Here is a 16,676-nt window from a genome sequence, read left to right as displayed (position 1 = left end):
TGCTTAAGGGAAGCATAAATCAGCAAGATATAACAATCATAAACATCTATGCCCCAAACAGTGGCTCATCCATGTACATCAAACTAATCCTTCTCAATTCCAGAAACCAAATAGACCACAACACAATAATACTAGGTGATTTTAACACACCTCTCTCACAACTGGACAGATCCTCCAAACAAAAATTGAATGAAAAAAACCATAGATCTCAATAACACAATCAATAATTTAGACTTAACGGATACTTACAGAATATACCATCCAACAAAGAGTGAATACACTTTCTTCTCAGCAGCACGTGGATCCTTCTCTAAAATAGACCATATATTATGCCACAAATCTACTGTGGGCAAATACAAGAAGATAGAGATACTACCTTATATTCTATCAGATCATAATGGATTGAAATTAGAAATAAATGAAAGAGTAAAACACAGAAACTACTCCAACACCTGGAGACTAAATAATACGCTATTGTATGAGGAATGGATAACAGAAGACATGGGGGGCAGGGGAATAAAAAAAATCTTAGAGGTAAATGAGAACAAAGATACATCATATCAAAATCTCTGGGACACTATGAAAGTAGTTCTTAGAGGAAAATTTATTTCATGGAGCACATTCAATAAAAGAAGAAAAAAAAAAAAAAAACAAATAAATGACCTAACACTACAGCTCAAAGCCCTAGAAAAAGAAGAACAGACCAACAACAAAAGTAGGAGAAGATAGGAAATAGTTAAAATCAGAACTGAAATCAATGAAATTGAAACAAAAGAAACAATAGAAAAAACTTGACAAAATAAAAAGTTGGTTCTTTGAAAAAATAAAATTGACAAACCCTTAGCCACACTAACAAAGAGAAGGAGAGAGAAAACTCAAATTACTAAAATTCAGAATGAACAAGGAAATATCACGATAGACACGACTGAAATACAAATCATAATTAGAAGGTATTTTGAAAATCTATACTCCAACAAAATAGAAAATCTTGAAGACATCAACAGGTTTCTAGAGACATATGAATTACCAAACTGAATGAGGAGGACATACAAAATTTAAATAGATCAATTTCAAGAAATGAAATACAAGAAGTCATCAAAAGCCTACTAACAAAGAAAAGTCTGGGACTAGATGAGTTCTCAGCTGAGTTCTACAAAACCTTTAAAGAAGAGCTCATTCCAATACTCCTCAAAGTATTCCATGAAATAGAAGAGGAGGGAACCCTTCTGAACTTATTCTATGAAGCCAATATCACCCTGATACCTAACCAGACAGAGACACATCAAGGAAAGAAAATTTCAGACCAATATCCTTAATGAACACTGACACAAAAATTCTCAACAAAATTTTAGCAAATTGCATACAAAAATATGTTAAAAAGATAGTGTACCACGATCAAGTGCACTATCCCAGAGATGCAAGGTTGGTTCAACATCCAGGAAGCAATAAATGTAATTCACCATATCAACAGACTTAAAGTCAAGAGTCACATGATTATTTTGATACATGTAGAAAAAGCATTTGATAAAATACAGCACCCCTTCATGCTCAAAACACTTTAAAAAATAGGGATAGTGGGAACATTCCTTAACATTGTGAAGGCCATCTATGCTAAGCCCATGGCCAATATCATTCTCAATGGTGAAAAACTGAAAGCATTCCCCCTAAAAACTATAACAAGCAGGGATGCCCTCTTTCACCACTTCTATTTAACATTGTCCTTGAAACTCTAGCCAGAGCAATTAGACAAACCAAAGAAATTAAAGGGATACAAATAGGAAAAGAAAAACTCAAACTATCCCTATTTGCCAATGGCATGATTATATGTTTAGAAGAACCAGGAAATTTCACCAGAAAACTTTTAGAACTCATAAGTGAATTCAGTAAAGTACCAGGATATAAGATCAATGCTCATAAATCCAATGCATTTTTATACATAAGTGATGAATTCTCAGAAAGAGAAGTTAGGAAAACTACCCCATTCACAGTAGCCTCGAAAAAAATAAAACACTTGGGAATCAATCTCACAAAAGAGGTGAAAGACCTCTACAATGAGAACTACAGAACACTAAAGAAAGAAATTAAAGAAAACCTTAGAAGATGGAAAGATCTCCCATGTTCTTGGATAGGCAGAATTAATATTGTCAAAATGGCCATACTACCAAAAGTGCTATACAGATTCAATGCAATTCCAATTAAAATCCCAATGATGTATCTCACAGAAATAGAGCAAGCAATTATGAAATTCATCTGGAAGAATAAGAAACCCAGAATTGCTAAAGCAATCCTTAGCAGGAAGAATGAAACGGGGTATCGCAATTCCAGAACTTCAACTATACTACAAAGCAATAGTAACAAAAACAGCATGGTATTGGCATCAAAATAGACAGGTAGATCAATGGTACAGAATAGAGGACATGGACACAAACCCAAATAAATACAATTTTTCTCATACTAGACAAAGGTGCCAAAATTATGCAATGGAGAAAAGATAGCTTCTTCAACAAACAGTGACGGGAAAACTGGAAATCCATATGCAGCAGAATGAAACTAAACCCCTATCTCTCACCCTGCACAAAACTCAACTCAAAATGGATCAAGGACCTCAGAATCAGACCAGAGACCCTGCATCTTATAGAAGAAAAAGTAGGTCCAAATCTTCAACATGTCGGCTTAGGATCAGACTTCCTTAACAGGACTCCCATAGCACAAGAAATAAAAGCAAGAATCAATAACTGGGATAGATTCAAACTAAAAAGCTTTCTCTCAGCAAAGGAAACTATCAGCAATGTGAAGAGAGAGCCTACAGATTGGGAGAAAATGTTTGCCACTCATACTTCAGATAGAGCACTAATTTCCAGAATATATAAAGAACTCAAAAAACTCTACACCAAGAATACAAATAACCCAATCAATGAATGGACTAAGGAAATGAACAGACAATTCACAGAAGAAGATGTACAAGCAATCAACAGATACATGAAAAAATGTTCAACATCTTTAGTAATAAGAGAAATGCAAATCAAAACTACCCTAAGATTCCATCTCACCCCAATTAGAATGGCGATTATCAAGAATATAAGCAACAATAAGTGTTGGAGAGGATGTGGGGGAAAAGGTACACTCATACATTGCTGGTGGGGTTGCAAATGAGTGCAGCCACTCTGGAAAGCAGTGTGGAGATGCCTTAGAAAACTTGGAATGGAACCACCATTTGACCCAGCTATCCCAAAGGACTTAAAATCAGCATACTACAAAGATGCAGTCCCATCAATGTGCATAGCTGCTGAATTCACAATAGTTAGATTGTGGAACCAACCTAGATGCCCTTTGATTGATGAATGGACAAAGAAATTATGGTATATATATATATATATATATATATATATATATATATACACACAATGGAATATTACTCAACCATAAAGAATAATAAAATTATGGCATTTGCAGGCAAACGGATGAAATTGGAGAATATCATGCTAAGTGAGATAAGCCAATCTCAAAAAATCAAAGGGTGAATGACCTTACTGATAAGCGGGTGATGATACATAATGGGGGGTGGGAGGGGGGCAAGAATGGAGGAAAGAGGGACTGTATAGAGGGAAAAGAGGGGTTGGAGGGGTGGGGGGGAAGGAAAAAATAACAGAATGAACAATTATCCTATGTAAACGTATTATTACATAAATCGTATGCCTCTACTTCATGTATAGAGAAACAAGATGTACCCCATTTGTTTTCAATAAAAATAAATTTAAAAAAAATAGAACCTGAAGATAGTGATCCTCAGCCACTATAGGCAAGAAAAAATGTTTCTACATTGCAAATAGTCTTCTCCTCTCATTCTACGAATGAATGAGTATATTTATGGGCGAGTAGGAAAAGTAATAAGTACTTGGCCATAATATGCATGTTTTAAGCAGCTTCAGAACACCTTGGGGCCTTCTCACTCAAATTGTACTAACTCAGCCCCAAATACTGATGTAACTAGTAAATAGGATGATTAGCATTTTTTTTTACTACTTCCCTCTCCCCTTCAATGGACAGATATGTATACTCCAAAGCAGATTAAGCCTAATCTCCAGTTTTGCTTATACGCTGGTTTTCACCTCCAAGTTCAGTCTGTCTGCCCATCTCTCTCAGCACCTTCACATCATGAAACAAAAAGCTTCGGACAGTACAAAGCAATCAGACCAAAGTCTGTTCACTCACCTGATGTCCCGAGCCTTTATCAGCAGGCTCCAGTTTCCTCATCAATACAACTGACACGATGGAGCCAGCCAAATGCTGTGCAAGATTTTATTATGCTCCATTACAGTTTGCCCATTGTTTTCTTTTCTGTAACTAACTTGGACTCATTTTGAAGGTTAATTTTTTCAAAAATTGAAGTTATCATGAGGAGGTAGATAATGAACTATTTATTTTGCATTTAAGACTAGTTGAGAGAGGTCTTTTCAAATATTTGACTTGGGAACAGACAATATGAACTTAAATCCTACCTCCACTTATTAAGGGCTATCCAAAATTTTACCATAAAAGTAAATTCCATGTAAAATAATGATTAATTTATAATTATAATTAATACCTTAACATCATTTAAACTTAATATTCTAAATGCTTTTTGCGTCCCTTAGGAGATCTTTAAAAGCCAAAAATACCTTTGCTTTATTAAAACAATTCCAAAATTTACATTTATCAAATGATTACAAGGACATATTCATAGTAATACATTTCTGATGTGATTTTTTCTTTAGTAGTCTGAGATTCATGCTTTTTAAAAAAAAAATGACTTCTAGAGTCTGAACCTGAATATATGCATAATTATTTTCTATTTAGATACATATATATTTTCAAACTCTGATGATGGATGAGGTAAGCTTCATTGTCTATGAACAAAAATCAAATCTTATATTCTCCAAAAGAAACTAGTGATAAAGATTTGTATAATTCAATATTCAAGCATCCTGGCAGAGATAACCACTTCCCCACTTAAAATCCATCAGTCACATCACAGTTTTATCCACCACCAAGGACTTTTTACCAATTTTGGAAGAATGATTATGGAGAAGAGATGTATGTGGCTTTCTTTAAAGATACAAAAGGTTGTAATTTTGGGAATTGGTAAAACCCACTGCCGAAAAATATCTTCTGGGACCTCAAACACCCACCACTGGTCAGAGATGAAAAATGGCATTAAACTCATGTTGCAAATGAGGACTGAATCACCAGGGCTGACACTGTAGCTGTTGCCTAGCAGAAAACAAACCTGGGGGGGAAAAAGAATGCAGGAATTTAGGATAGCATAGGAAAATGCTTAGTCTGGGAGAACAAAGACATTAAAGCAACTAAGGGTCACCAGATACCAAAAAGGACTTGCTAACCGGGGGTGGGAGGACAAAAAGGTATTCATTGCTTATAAAAATCTCCCTGTGTTGTTTGCAGAAAGTCAAGAGGGGAACTGAATTTAAAGTCAAATATTCTAAACTGATAATTATAAATCTTTGTAGGGAAAAATAAATTATATTTCTATAAAATAAAAATGAGTATTAAATTATTCAGTAAATAATATTTATAGAAGTATTCCTTTAATAAAAGTCTACCTAATTCTAATGAAGCACAGATATTACAAGGTTCTTAGTCTTGAGGACATGTGAACTGGTAATTAAGACACAGAATAAAAATGATCAATAATAATATTCCAGGCAGACACGGGTAGACTGTCCGGGAACCTCACAGGAGCATCTGATTCTACCCAGTGGGATCTGTAAAGGATGGAAGAGACCATGTTTGAGATTAATCTTGAAGACTAATTAAGAAATAACTCAGAGAAAAGGGGAAGTCTGTGTGGATTGAACAAGGGCTAGAGAAGAAAGAATCATAGTAAATAGGAAGATTTAGAAGATGGTGGAGGCTCTGGAATCAGACAGCTCTAAATTCAGACCCTGGCTGTTGGGGTCTTAAGCCCCCTCGCCCTTCTCGACCAGCGGCAAGGGAAGGGGACACTCCCCAACAAGGTCAGACCGGTATAGGTAAGGCCGGCTGACCGCCTGCTCCCAGCCCTCCGTGGGGAGGACAATCAGACGCTCAAGGAGACCCGTCACAGCAGGAACTCCTTTATTGAGGAAGTCACACAGCTTTTATGTAGGGTGGGGGCTAGGCGGGAACCAATCAGCTTAAAGGTCAGCAAGGCATGGGGTGTTCACGCAGGCAAGAGTCCCATAGGATTATATGGCAAGCAGGAGCTGATCACGTTGGCGGAACTGTTGTTAACCAATCCCTGAAGGTGGTCCAATTCATCGTCATTAACTATTGAAACCGCCTTTGAGGCCTTGATCTTGCTCACTCGCCAGGGAGTAAGGAGTCAGCCTGAGTTAGTTAACGTGTCATTAGTCCCAACACTGGCTCCAAAAATGAGCAACGATGAGAATTTAAGAAAACTGCTTAATTTCATTTAACCTTGCTTTTTCCTCATCTATAAGAAAATAATACTAATGCCCTAATAACATCTGCCTCATAGGTTTCTGCATTCATAAAGTGCATATAAAGATCTGATATTGTGTTCAATAATATTTGTCTACATTATCAGTTGCCATAAAAGTCCAAATGAGAGTAAGTGAGAGTTTGAGCTAAGCAAAGGAGGAAAAGAGAAACATTTCTGAGGGAGAAATGGAACTGATCAGATTTGAGCAAGGAGGGAGAGATCACAGATGATGCAAAGTTCCTAATAAGCAGCAGGGTAAATGCAGATGCCGCTCACTGAGAAAAGGAGCTCACAGGATAAGCAGGATTTGTGGGACATGTCATGGATCAGGTGACTACATCCCTTCAATGGGGCTCCAGAGAGGAGAGGCCAGGAATGTGTACCAGGGAACTGTTGGCACAACCAAATCACTGACCGAATGAGCTCTTACAGAGAAAATGTGCAGGAGAGAGCAAAGGACCCAGTCGAATTTCAGGAAACAAAATAAAATATTAAAAACCCCTAAAATTTCATTGTAAGAATATAATGATATTTACTATGATATAGTATTTCCTATGATAGTTATTATGTTTTACTATCTAGGGGATAATGTGCAATATTTTGGTCTATTTATTTATTCATTCAACAAATAATTGCTAAACATCTTGTATGGTAACACCATTATCAGAAATGGGGATTCAACAACAAATCAGCCAGAAAACACATCTGCCCTCATGGAGTGTACTTTGCCTTTATGTTAAAAAAAAAGTAATCAAATAAAGACAGTCACATCAGATTATGTGAAGCAATGAAAGAGAATTCAGAAAATATAGAGAATAATGGAGGCAGTGAGGATGCACTAGACAAAATAGTCAGGGACCCTCTGTATGTAATTCACGTGCTCCTCTCTTCTTGACAACTCCAGTTAAGGGTGAGGAATCCAGGGCTTTAAAAGTCAATTAATGTGGGTGTGCATGTGTGTGCATATGTGTGTTAAGAATACTTAATGTGAGCTCTACCACTTAGATTTTTAAGTGTAAAAAAAGAAAGTATTGTTAACTGTAGGTGCAACATTGTGCAGGGGATCTCTAGAATTTATTCATCTATTGTACCCACTGGTTACAACCCCCTGCTTCTCTCTTCCTTTAAGCCCTTGGGAACACCATGATAACCTCTGCTTTATTTGTTTGTTTTAGGTAGCACCTATAACTGATATCATGAGACATGTGTTCTCCTGTGGCTGGCTTATTTCCTTTACCACCATGTCCTCAACATCCATACTGTTGCATATTACAGGATTTGGGGAGTTTTTAAGACAGAATAATATTCCACTATGAGTATATACCACATTTAATTTATCCATTCCTTCATCATTAATTCTGCATCTTGGCTATTTAATAGCCACCTCTGAAAATTACACCACACACAAAAATTAAATCAAAAGTAAAGACTTATAAACAGACTTGAAACTAAAACCTCAAGAAGAAAATAGAAAGGGAAAAATGTCCAAAATATATAAATAACCCCTACAACAAATAACAATCCCACCACACTAAAAAATTAGTAACTGATTTTAAAATGGGTTGAGGATTTGAATAAATAACTTTTCCAGTGTCTCCTGGCTAGAAACAATATTGCTTTCTGATTCTAATGCCTTAGTGCCTTCCACAAATAAGCTAAATGGAAAGTACATGTACAATTACCTAATATATGTAAGTACATTTCCAAATTTTAAATACCATTATCTATATAGACCAATTTAATATGGAAGTTTGCTCTTATGGCTACCTCTCATTAATGCTGCTAATAAACTTCAACAAATTGGTTTAAAACATCTTTAATGCTTAGGTTTCCACTAGAAAGAAGCATTAGCAGGGAACTCAAGTTCCAGTACTAAGATGAAACACTTTAATTAGGAAATATGTTACTTAAGCTGAAAATTGCAGAACACACATTGGGTCATTCATAAATATTTATACAAAAGGGAAAAGGTGAAGGTAGAAGAACGAAGCTACCAGTCTGTCCATAAGTTAGAAGCCCTGGCTCTCACCAGCAGTAACCCAGAATATCACTCTTGGATGAAAAGTGAGCAAAAGAGATCTAGTAGGACCAGTATCAGGGCCACAGTTAGTCAGCACCAACTGGCTGCATTTTCAGTTTGAGGTCCTGGATTTGCCAACGGTTATTGGCAAATCTCTCTCATCTAGGTTGGTTTTCACCTGCCAGCCACCCATGCAGCGGTATCAGTCAATCTTTAAAGATACCACCCAGCATCTGGCACCTACCACTGTTGCCTTGTCTTGTCCTACAATCTTACTTTAAATGATTAATTAGCCACTTAGGACTTAGATAATTTACCTAGGTATGAACAAGAATGTTCATGGAAAGGACAAGAGACATTTTCAAATTCTAACAGTTTACAGGAAGAGCGCATTCACAAATGAACGAAGTCACCATAGAACACGAAGAATATTGATATAGATTATTTTGATTGAGCCTCAAAACAATTCTGCTAAGAATGGATTTTTATCCCTGACATAGAGAAGAGAGAAGAAACCCAACAAGCAGGACTTTTGGTGATACATGGACCAGTGATTGAGTACTGAGATTCAAGTAAACAAAGATCCGGCAGGAGAGTCATACTAAACCTGCCCTGCAGGGATGCTATGTGAATGGAGTTGACGGAAGTGGATGTCAGACCATAGCACCTAGAAGGTGATTGTGATAGCACATGTCTATAATTCCAGCTACTGTAGTGGGGGGGGGGGGGCAGTGCTGAGACAGGAAGATTCCAAGTTCAAGGTCAGCTTGAGCTACTTAGTGAGACCTCGCTTCAAAATAAAAAAGTGGCAAAGTGCTTACATAGCATGTGTGAGGGCCTGGGTTCAAACTTCAGTCTTATGCACTCACACACAAAAGACAGTTATTAAAAGAGAGGAAATGTTTTAGAAAGTAATAGTTCCTAAGAATCAAAATGGGTGGAAGAAGATGTTAAAATATAAGAGAAAAAAATGAAATATGTAGGGAGAAACAGAAGTGGCAGTAGGGTAAACTGAGGGGAATAGTAGCCTCAGATATCAAACAGAATTCACAAACCTGATATGTCTCAATTTAGTGAGCTCAAATTTATTCATTGTTTCATTAGCACCTCACTAAATACTTAATATGTATGAGATATCAACCTGATTGTAGGTGGTATGCAGTAAGCAAATAAAATTTGCTCCAAACCTTCAATATACTTAGATGTCCACAGGAAGGAAAAACAAATAATCACAATGCAGATAATACTAGGCTGGCAAGTAAACAGCCATTTATAATGATTAGCATCCTTCATCAGAGAACTACCTTCCTATTAAGGAAAAGAAACTTCTCAGTACAAGAAAAAGATATGCCAGATCTATAAACATTTAGTTTGAAAGTTATCCTTTTAAAGGAATAATGTGGAAGAACTGAGAAAATCTCCTGGACAACTTGCCTTCTTGACAAGATTTCAATTCATCACGCTACTTCTAATTAATAATGTATTTTTCTATGTTATTACACACTTGGATGTGCTTCTCTGGCAGCACGTGATGCTGAGTTCTTTCTTACAGGATTCTGCAAGTGAGAATAATAAGAGACAGTTAAGGTAAATATAGTCTGTCTTAGGCCGATAGCACCCATCTTCCCCGTGACTCATTCGTAAGTTACATCTCAAGCAACTAAATCTAAAAATGGAGTGTATGTGCTAGCACAGCTTTAATGTCTCAGTTTGGCAGTTTGTATCCAGAGTTGCCACAATGAATTTTATTATTAGCTGAAAGGTTTGGTGAAAAGTGTCATAAATGTTCTTTCTTTGAGAAGAGAAAGAGAAAAAAAAAAAAAAAAATAAGAGTTTCCATGTCCAGGAAAAAACTTGGAAGCTACTACGTGCCTGGCACTTGGATAGGCAATTTGCTTTCCTTATCTCATATAAGTTTCACAATAAATGTGCAATAAAGTTATTATTAACTGCATTTTAACCTTGACAAAACTTAAGTTCAGAGACATTAAAAACTTGTCCAAACCCACTCAAGGAACTGAGAAAACAAGCCAAGGCTAATTCTAAGGTCTTTCTGATTCCAAATCCACACTTCCTCATAAATCAAAAGAAGATATATTTTATTTATTAAAGACCAAGATTGCAACTTTTGTTCAGTTACATGCGTTGTCAGAGATAAGCCTCTGACAATGAGAGGACGCTTGTATAAACTAATGATTGAGTTTCTTAATGAATCTCAAAATATCTATTATCATTCAAATGCTATCTTGAAAATGATCGCCCTCATCATCCTAAAGATAAAGTTAGAAAGTGCTTTTTATATGCAAACACTGATTGATATGTACAATCTGAAAAAAATCATAAGGGCCTAATTTTAACAGATCTACAGATTATTTTAAAGATTATTATCAACCAAAGGCAGGGAAATGGTTCTGATATCATAGAGCTGAATAATCAACAGTTCAGGTAACAAGATGATGTTCAAAGCAAACCCCTTAGGTCACAAGGCAGGAAGCCAGGGCATCTCTTGCTCCCTGGACTGGGCCGGAGTCATCTCTTACCCACTGGAGCATCATCAACATGTTATATATTACTCTTTCTCACCCTCATTCACTCTGCAGGGAAGCTGACCTGAATCGCATTTTGCAGATGATGAAATTATCACTTAGGTTACAAACCTACGGGATGAAGACAGGCAACAAGTCAAACCCAGGCTCATTCTTGTTTCTCAATGCCTTACTTCTTTCAGCATGGCCCTAATTTCTCACTTGTGTTTGTGGTTCTAGAGATCCCTTGATGTTTTTTTATGTCTAGAACTGAATATGTTACCTTTCCTTATTTCCTCTATCTGCTTTATTTCCCCTCCTGTATTATTTATTAGAATGAATAATGATACTTATCAACTGTAATATAATTGAATGTTCACTAGTTTGTCTCTTCCATTAAACTCTCAGTTAACTTTGTATGCCCCAAATCTATCAGCAAACCTAAAACCTACTTCTAAAACCACTTAATAAATATTTGCTAAAAAAACTTGAGCTGCCCAGTCACCTTCGTTGGAACATCTGAGACACCTTCCTCTCCTTCAGCCCTCAGCCCTCGTGGCTGTGATGGACTGATAGATCTGGCTGATAGATCTGGCTCCATGACAATGTTATAGGACAGCCAGACTCCATTTTGCTCTGAGACTCCATGTTATGTAGGAAATAAGCTTCTCCCATGGGAACACCTCTGTCCTCATCATCAGTTACTTAGAGTGACATGTTTAGCAATACAAAATGACAATTCTTATGTAATGAAAAATTGCTCTCTTTTGATCTCTCTTGCTCCTAACCAATGTACCATGTAAAAGGTAATTGTGTGGTTATTAGTAACCATTCCTTAGTTCGAACCTAGGTGACCCACTTCCCCCTCTGTCAATGATCTCATGATGTTAGTTTATAATTTAAAATCATAGCAACACACACTTATGATTGATGTGATTTTTGGTGTAAGAACTCCTACAACCCTGTGGTTGGGGCTGTTATCTCAATAGCCATTTTTTTAGGGCATTGTGTGAGACAGTCAGCCGGCCAGCTTAATAAAGACTCTCAAATTTGGACTTCTCAGTGGTGATCAGTCTGTTCTTAAGTTGTGCCCCATAACAATGACCAGTTAGCAACCAATTATTAATCAACCCCATATTACTATAACAAAATACCTGAGGTAATAAACTTAGAAAGAGTAACTGTGTGCTTAGGTCATGGTTCTGGAGGTTCCAATCCAAGATCAGGCAATCCCATGCTTTAGACCTCTTGCAAGGAAGACACATCATGATAGGAGCAAACTCTGAAGTCATGAGCCAGGAAACAAAATGAGAGAGAGAGAGACAGAGATTGAGTGAGAAAGGAAGGAGGCAGGGCCCCACAATGCCCTTTAAGAGCATGCCCCAGTGACCCAAGGACCTTTCTTAAAGGCCCACTTAATTTCCTCAATAGTGCCACTCTGGAAACCACACTTGTACCACATGGACTTTGTGGGACACTATGCAAACCATTGTACCATGTTGTGTCCATTTTACTTTAAATGTCTCAAAAACTTTTCTGGAGTACTACATTTTTCTTCTGAAAGATGGAAAAGGAGCTACCTTTTCTCGAAGGTAGCTCGCCTCCATTACATTGGGTACCAAATACAACATAGCAATGATTTCTCCAGTAATTCTTCGTGGCCTCTAGCATGATATGTAAAACTCTTCAAAGATTATAGCCTTGTCTAACATTCTGATCTCAACGTTGGTTCATTGGTCACTCTCTCATGCCCTTCTTCCTCTCTTCTCTTCTCTGCTCTTAAATATTTCAATCTCTCTCTCACACACACACACGCACACACCACACACACACACACACACACTTATAAGCCCCTTGTGCCCATATGCCACTCTGTAGTTTCCTGCACACAGAAGGCCCTTTTCCCATCGATGTACTTTGAGAATTCCCAATTCCAAGACTAGTCAAGAGTTAATCATTTGTCATCCCCTTAATGTGATAGTCTTCAAATATTTGTTCCCCCATGTAAAACTTATCATTATTAATATATGTATCCCTGATTTCATGTGTTCAAAATACAGAAATGAATTAAATATCACCTAGCATTTTGTCTGATCTGTTATTATTTTTGCATTTTGGATGATCTGGTCCTCACGACTACATAGCACTTGTGGCAAAATAAAAGTATAAGATACTAACCAAGATTTGTGTGTGTGTGTTTCCATTTTGTCAGCAGTAAACAGTAACTCAAGGGAGCACTTGAAAGTAGCCCAGGAAAAAAATATGGTCAAACTGTTGGGTTTTGAGTTCCAAAATAAAGTCTTGAAACTTATAACAGTGCCAAAGGTCTTAAAACATTTTTATTCTCAAGAGTAGAGTTTTCTCTACTTCCAAATGGTTGTCTGGAAAACTTAAGTACAAAGTTCCTGCTACTAGAAAAATAAATAGGAAGATCTCTACAATATTGCCACAAGCACTCCTCACTGAAATTTTCTAAACTTTTTAATCTTTCGCTTGACAAATTTTAATTCGTTTATTTTTCTCTGAGTTACATTCATTCATTTTTCTAGTTTTTAATTCTATTTTGCCAAGAGAACTTCAGAAAAACATTTATCAGAATAATTTGCTTTGCTGTGATAAAATCCACAGCACTTTCAAAAACTGTTTCTATAAACGCACTTACCTCTTCTCAGTTCTGTGCTTTTCCCAGATTTCATCTGCTCAAAATTTCTGCTTTCTTCTTTAATTAAGTAAATGCTGTTCCTTCCCTAAGATCCACTTCAAATTCCACTCTTTTCCCAAAGTTCTCTGTAATCACCCTGGGCCAGAAATCATCCCTCTCTCATTTCTGAGTGCCCTGGCAACCTTTATCAATGAGCTCCAAGGACATAAATCTGTACTATTTTGTCATAATCTATCTCCTTCTTAAACCACTTTTTAATGTTTTAATTATATTATGTCCAAGAATAGAACTCTTATTTTTGCAAGTAGGTTGTAAATTTTTGTAGAAAACTGACTATGCTTTTCATATCTATAGCCATCAGAGACCATGTCAATTGTTTGCAAAGAGTTAAGGGCTAAGAAGATCCTTTGATACAACATTTTATCCTTTACTGATAATAGTAATAAAAATAATGATAATTATGTCAATTATTAAGTATCCACTATGTACCTGTTGTGTCAATAACTTCATGTGGATTATCTCATTTATTTTCCTAACAAACTCATTAATTTGTTTCTATTATTATTTTAATTAATTAAACAAAAACTGAATACCTTTAGAGGTAGTAAGTACTTTATTCCAGACCACAGAGTAAGAAGTAGAAAACCCAGAACTTAGTTTTAACCTCTGTGCTTCATTTCTCCTTGTAGGAATCCACATCTAGTATCTTGTCAGGTAGACAAATTTTTTTCTGTTTCTTGACGTCATTGTTTTAGGAAATGTATTCTTCAACACTGAAAAGTGCCTATTCAAGTGAAGTGTCATCCCAGAACAAAACAAAGGCCCTCTGACACAGGCTCCATCAAGTCAAATGTGGATGATATTAAAATTGGCTTTACAGAAGAAATATAAATTTTATGAAAAACTAAAGCAACACTAGCAGAAAATATAATGCATCAGAACTCTACAATAAATAATAATGATTTCATAAGTATTAGACAAGGATTTCTAAATGTCAGAACAAGTGAGAATCCTTAAAAAAAAAACAATGTGGTTAAAAAGTACAGCATGGTGTGAAAGAATTATTGTCAAATAAATCACTATGAAAAAGTGAAGTGTTGTTTAAAACCTCCTGATAGAATTTGGAATTGGAAAAACCATTTACACCTGAATCATAAATAATGAAAATAAGGACAAGGAAATTATAAATAGTCCAAGTACAGTACTATCTGTTCTTGGTTTACTATTCCTAAAAGATGGAGAACTTTATAAACAGAGGGAATATGAAATACTTGAGGAATCAAAAATCGTTGGGTCGTCTAATAAAACATTTCAAAACTAATATGTCCAAAAATGATTTCTTTAATCTTCTCCAAAACCTATCCTTCTCCAGTTTTCCTCTTCTCAGACAGCATCATCCTGCCAGTGTTATGAATCCCAACCCTTGGAATCTTCCTGATATCTGTTCTTCTCTCACATTGGATATGCAGTTACTCAATCCATCTCCTCATTTCTTCCTTTAAAACGCATATTAAATGCTATCACTATTCATCACCTCCACAGTGCTGGCCCACCCCCAAGCCACTGGACTATTATCATAGGCTCCTAGTTGGCCTTCCACCTTCTAGCTCTCCCACCATTGCCAGATCACTACACACACACACACACACACACACACACACACACACACACACCCCTCAGTGGTCATATGAAAAATGTGTCAGATTATATCACTCTTCCAAACTCTCCAGGGATTTCTCTCTCACTCAAGGAAAACAATCCAAAATCCTTTACCATGGTCTACCGGGCCCCAACCCAACCTTATCTCCTCTCTCTGTCTTACTACCACAAATAATGACCCCTCTACCTCCCCACTTCTCCAGACTCTGGGTCTTCCTTGCTGTGTGATGAACTCCTTTTCTCATCCCTCCTTACATCCTTGGGCCTAGGATGCTCTCAGTGCAGTTCTGGGCTCAGATCAGTCCACAGAGACTAACACTGCCTCCACCAACTCTTTCCCCTTACCTTGATATTCTTCAGGACACTTGTCATCAACTCCCTAACATGTTTTTTTGTTTTATTTTCTGTCAACCCCATTAGATATAAGTTCCCCCAAAGGAAGGCCTTTGTTGAGAAGTAGGCAAAATGACTAAGTGTTATTAAAAATGAGGCTAGCTCCCAAAATCCCACAACAGTCCTCTGAAAAGGTCATAGATTTGAACTGGCCAGATTTGGATTTTTACCTCTGTTCTACCACTCCTTAAAAATAAATTCCCTCATGTGTCTTTGAGGTTTACAGTATGACATTATGGGATACAATCGATAGCAAAATGCTTATTAGTGACACAAATCGACATGTCTATTCATCATGAACTTTTAGGAGAGAGAGGATTCTGAAAATGGCTGAGAGGAAAAGTAGCTAAAATCAACTTATTTCACAAAAATCCCCAATATAATGCACTTTTACTGATTTTAGTCCTCAGGTGGCACTAATGACCTCTAGACTCGTTCATCCCAGATATCTGCTGTTCGGTATCCTTGGAATTACGTTTCCTCCTTCCCCTGCCTATGTGGTCACGGCTGTATTCCTTTTCTCTGTACCTGGACTTATTTTTTATTCCATGTGTGCCAAGTGAAATAAGCCAGACACAGAAGGAAAAATATTGAATCATTTCACTTACATGTGGAATCTGACATTTTTTAAGTTCATCATCAAGTTTAAGAATATTAATATCTGTGAGCCTGCAGTTCCTTACTGGTAGGGAAAAAAAGGTATTATGAAAGAGGAAATAAAGTAAGACTGATAAGGAGAAAGGCTAAGGACAGTAATTAGGGGCAGTGGTAAAAGCAACTTCACAAAGTTGCGATGGAGTTTCTGTTATTCTCAGTAACATGTAAAGTACCCAATAAACTGGTCAGTTATTCACAGACCTTTAATATGTGCTCATGAACATACATTTTTATTTCTACTACTTGTGCTCTATTTTCTGTGGAAACATAGAGCTGCCT

At 36.7% G+C, this 16,676-nt stretch overlaps 1 long non-coding RNA gene across 1 annotated transcript in view; it reads left to right on the top strand.

The window, feature by feature from the left end:
• Positions 1-1,996: 1,996 nt before the first annotated feature.
• Positions 1,997-16,676, top strand: part of LOC306641828 — a 306,914-nt gene continuing 292,234 nt past the window's right edge. The window contains exon 1 of the long non-coding RNA XR_013758301.1: positions 1,997-2,310. This is a non-coding gene — a long non-coding RNA (uncharacterized lncRNA). The remainder of the gene's footprint in view (positions 2,311-16,676) is intronic.

Source organism: Sciurus vulgaris, assembly GCF_902686455.1.
Source record: "Sciurus vulgaris genome assembly, chromosome: 12".
Classification (NCBI taxonomy): Eukaryota; Metazoa; Chordata; class Mammalia; order Rodentia; family Sciuridae; genus Sciurus; species Sciurus vulgaris.
Note: the sequence above shows the minus strand (reverse complement) of the source record. Positions and strands in the feature narration are given on the sequence as shown.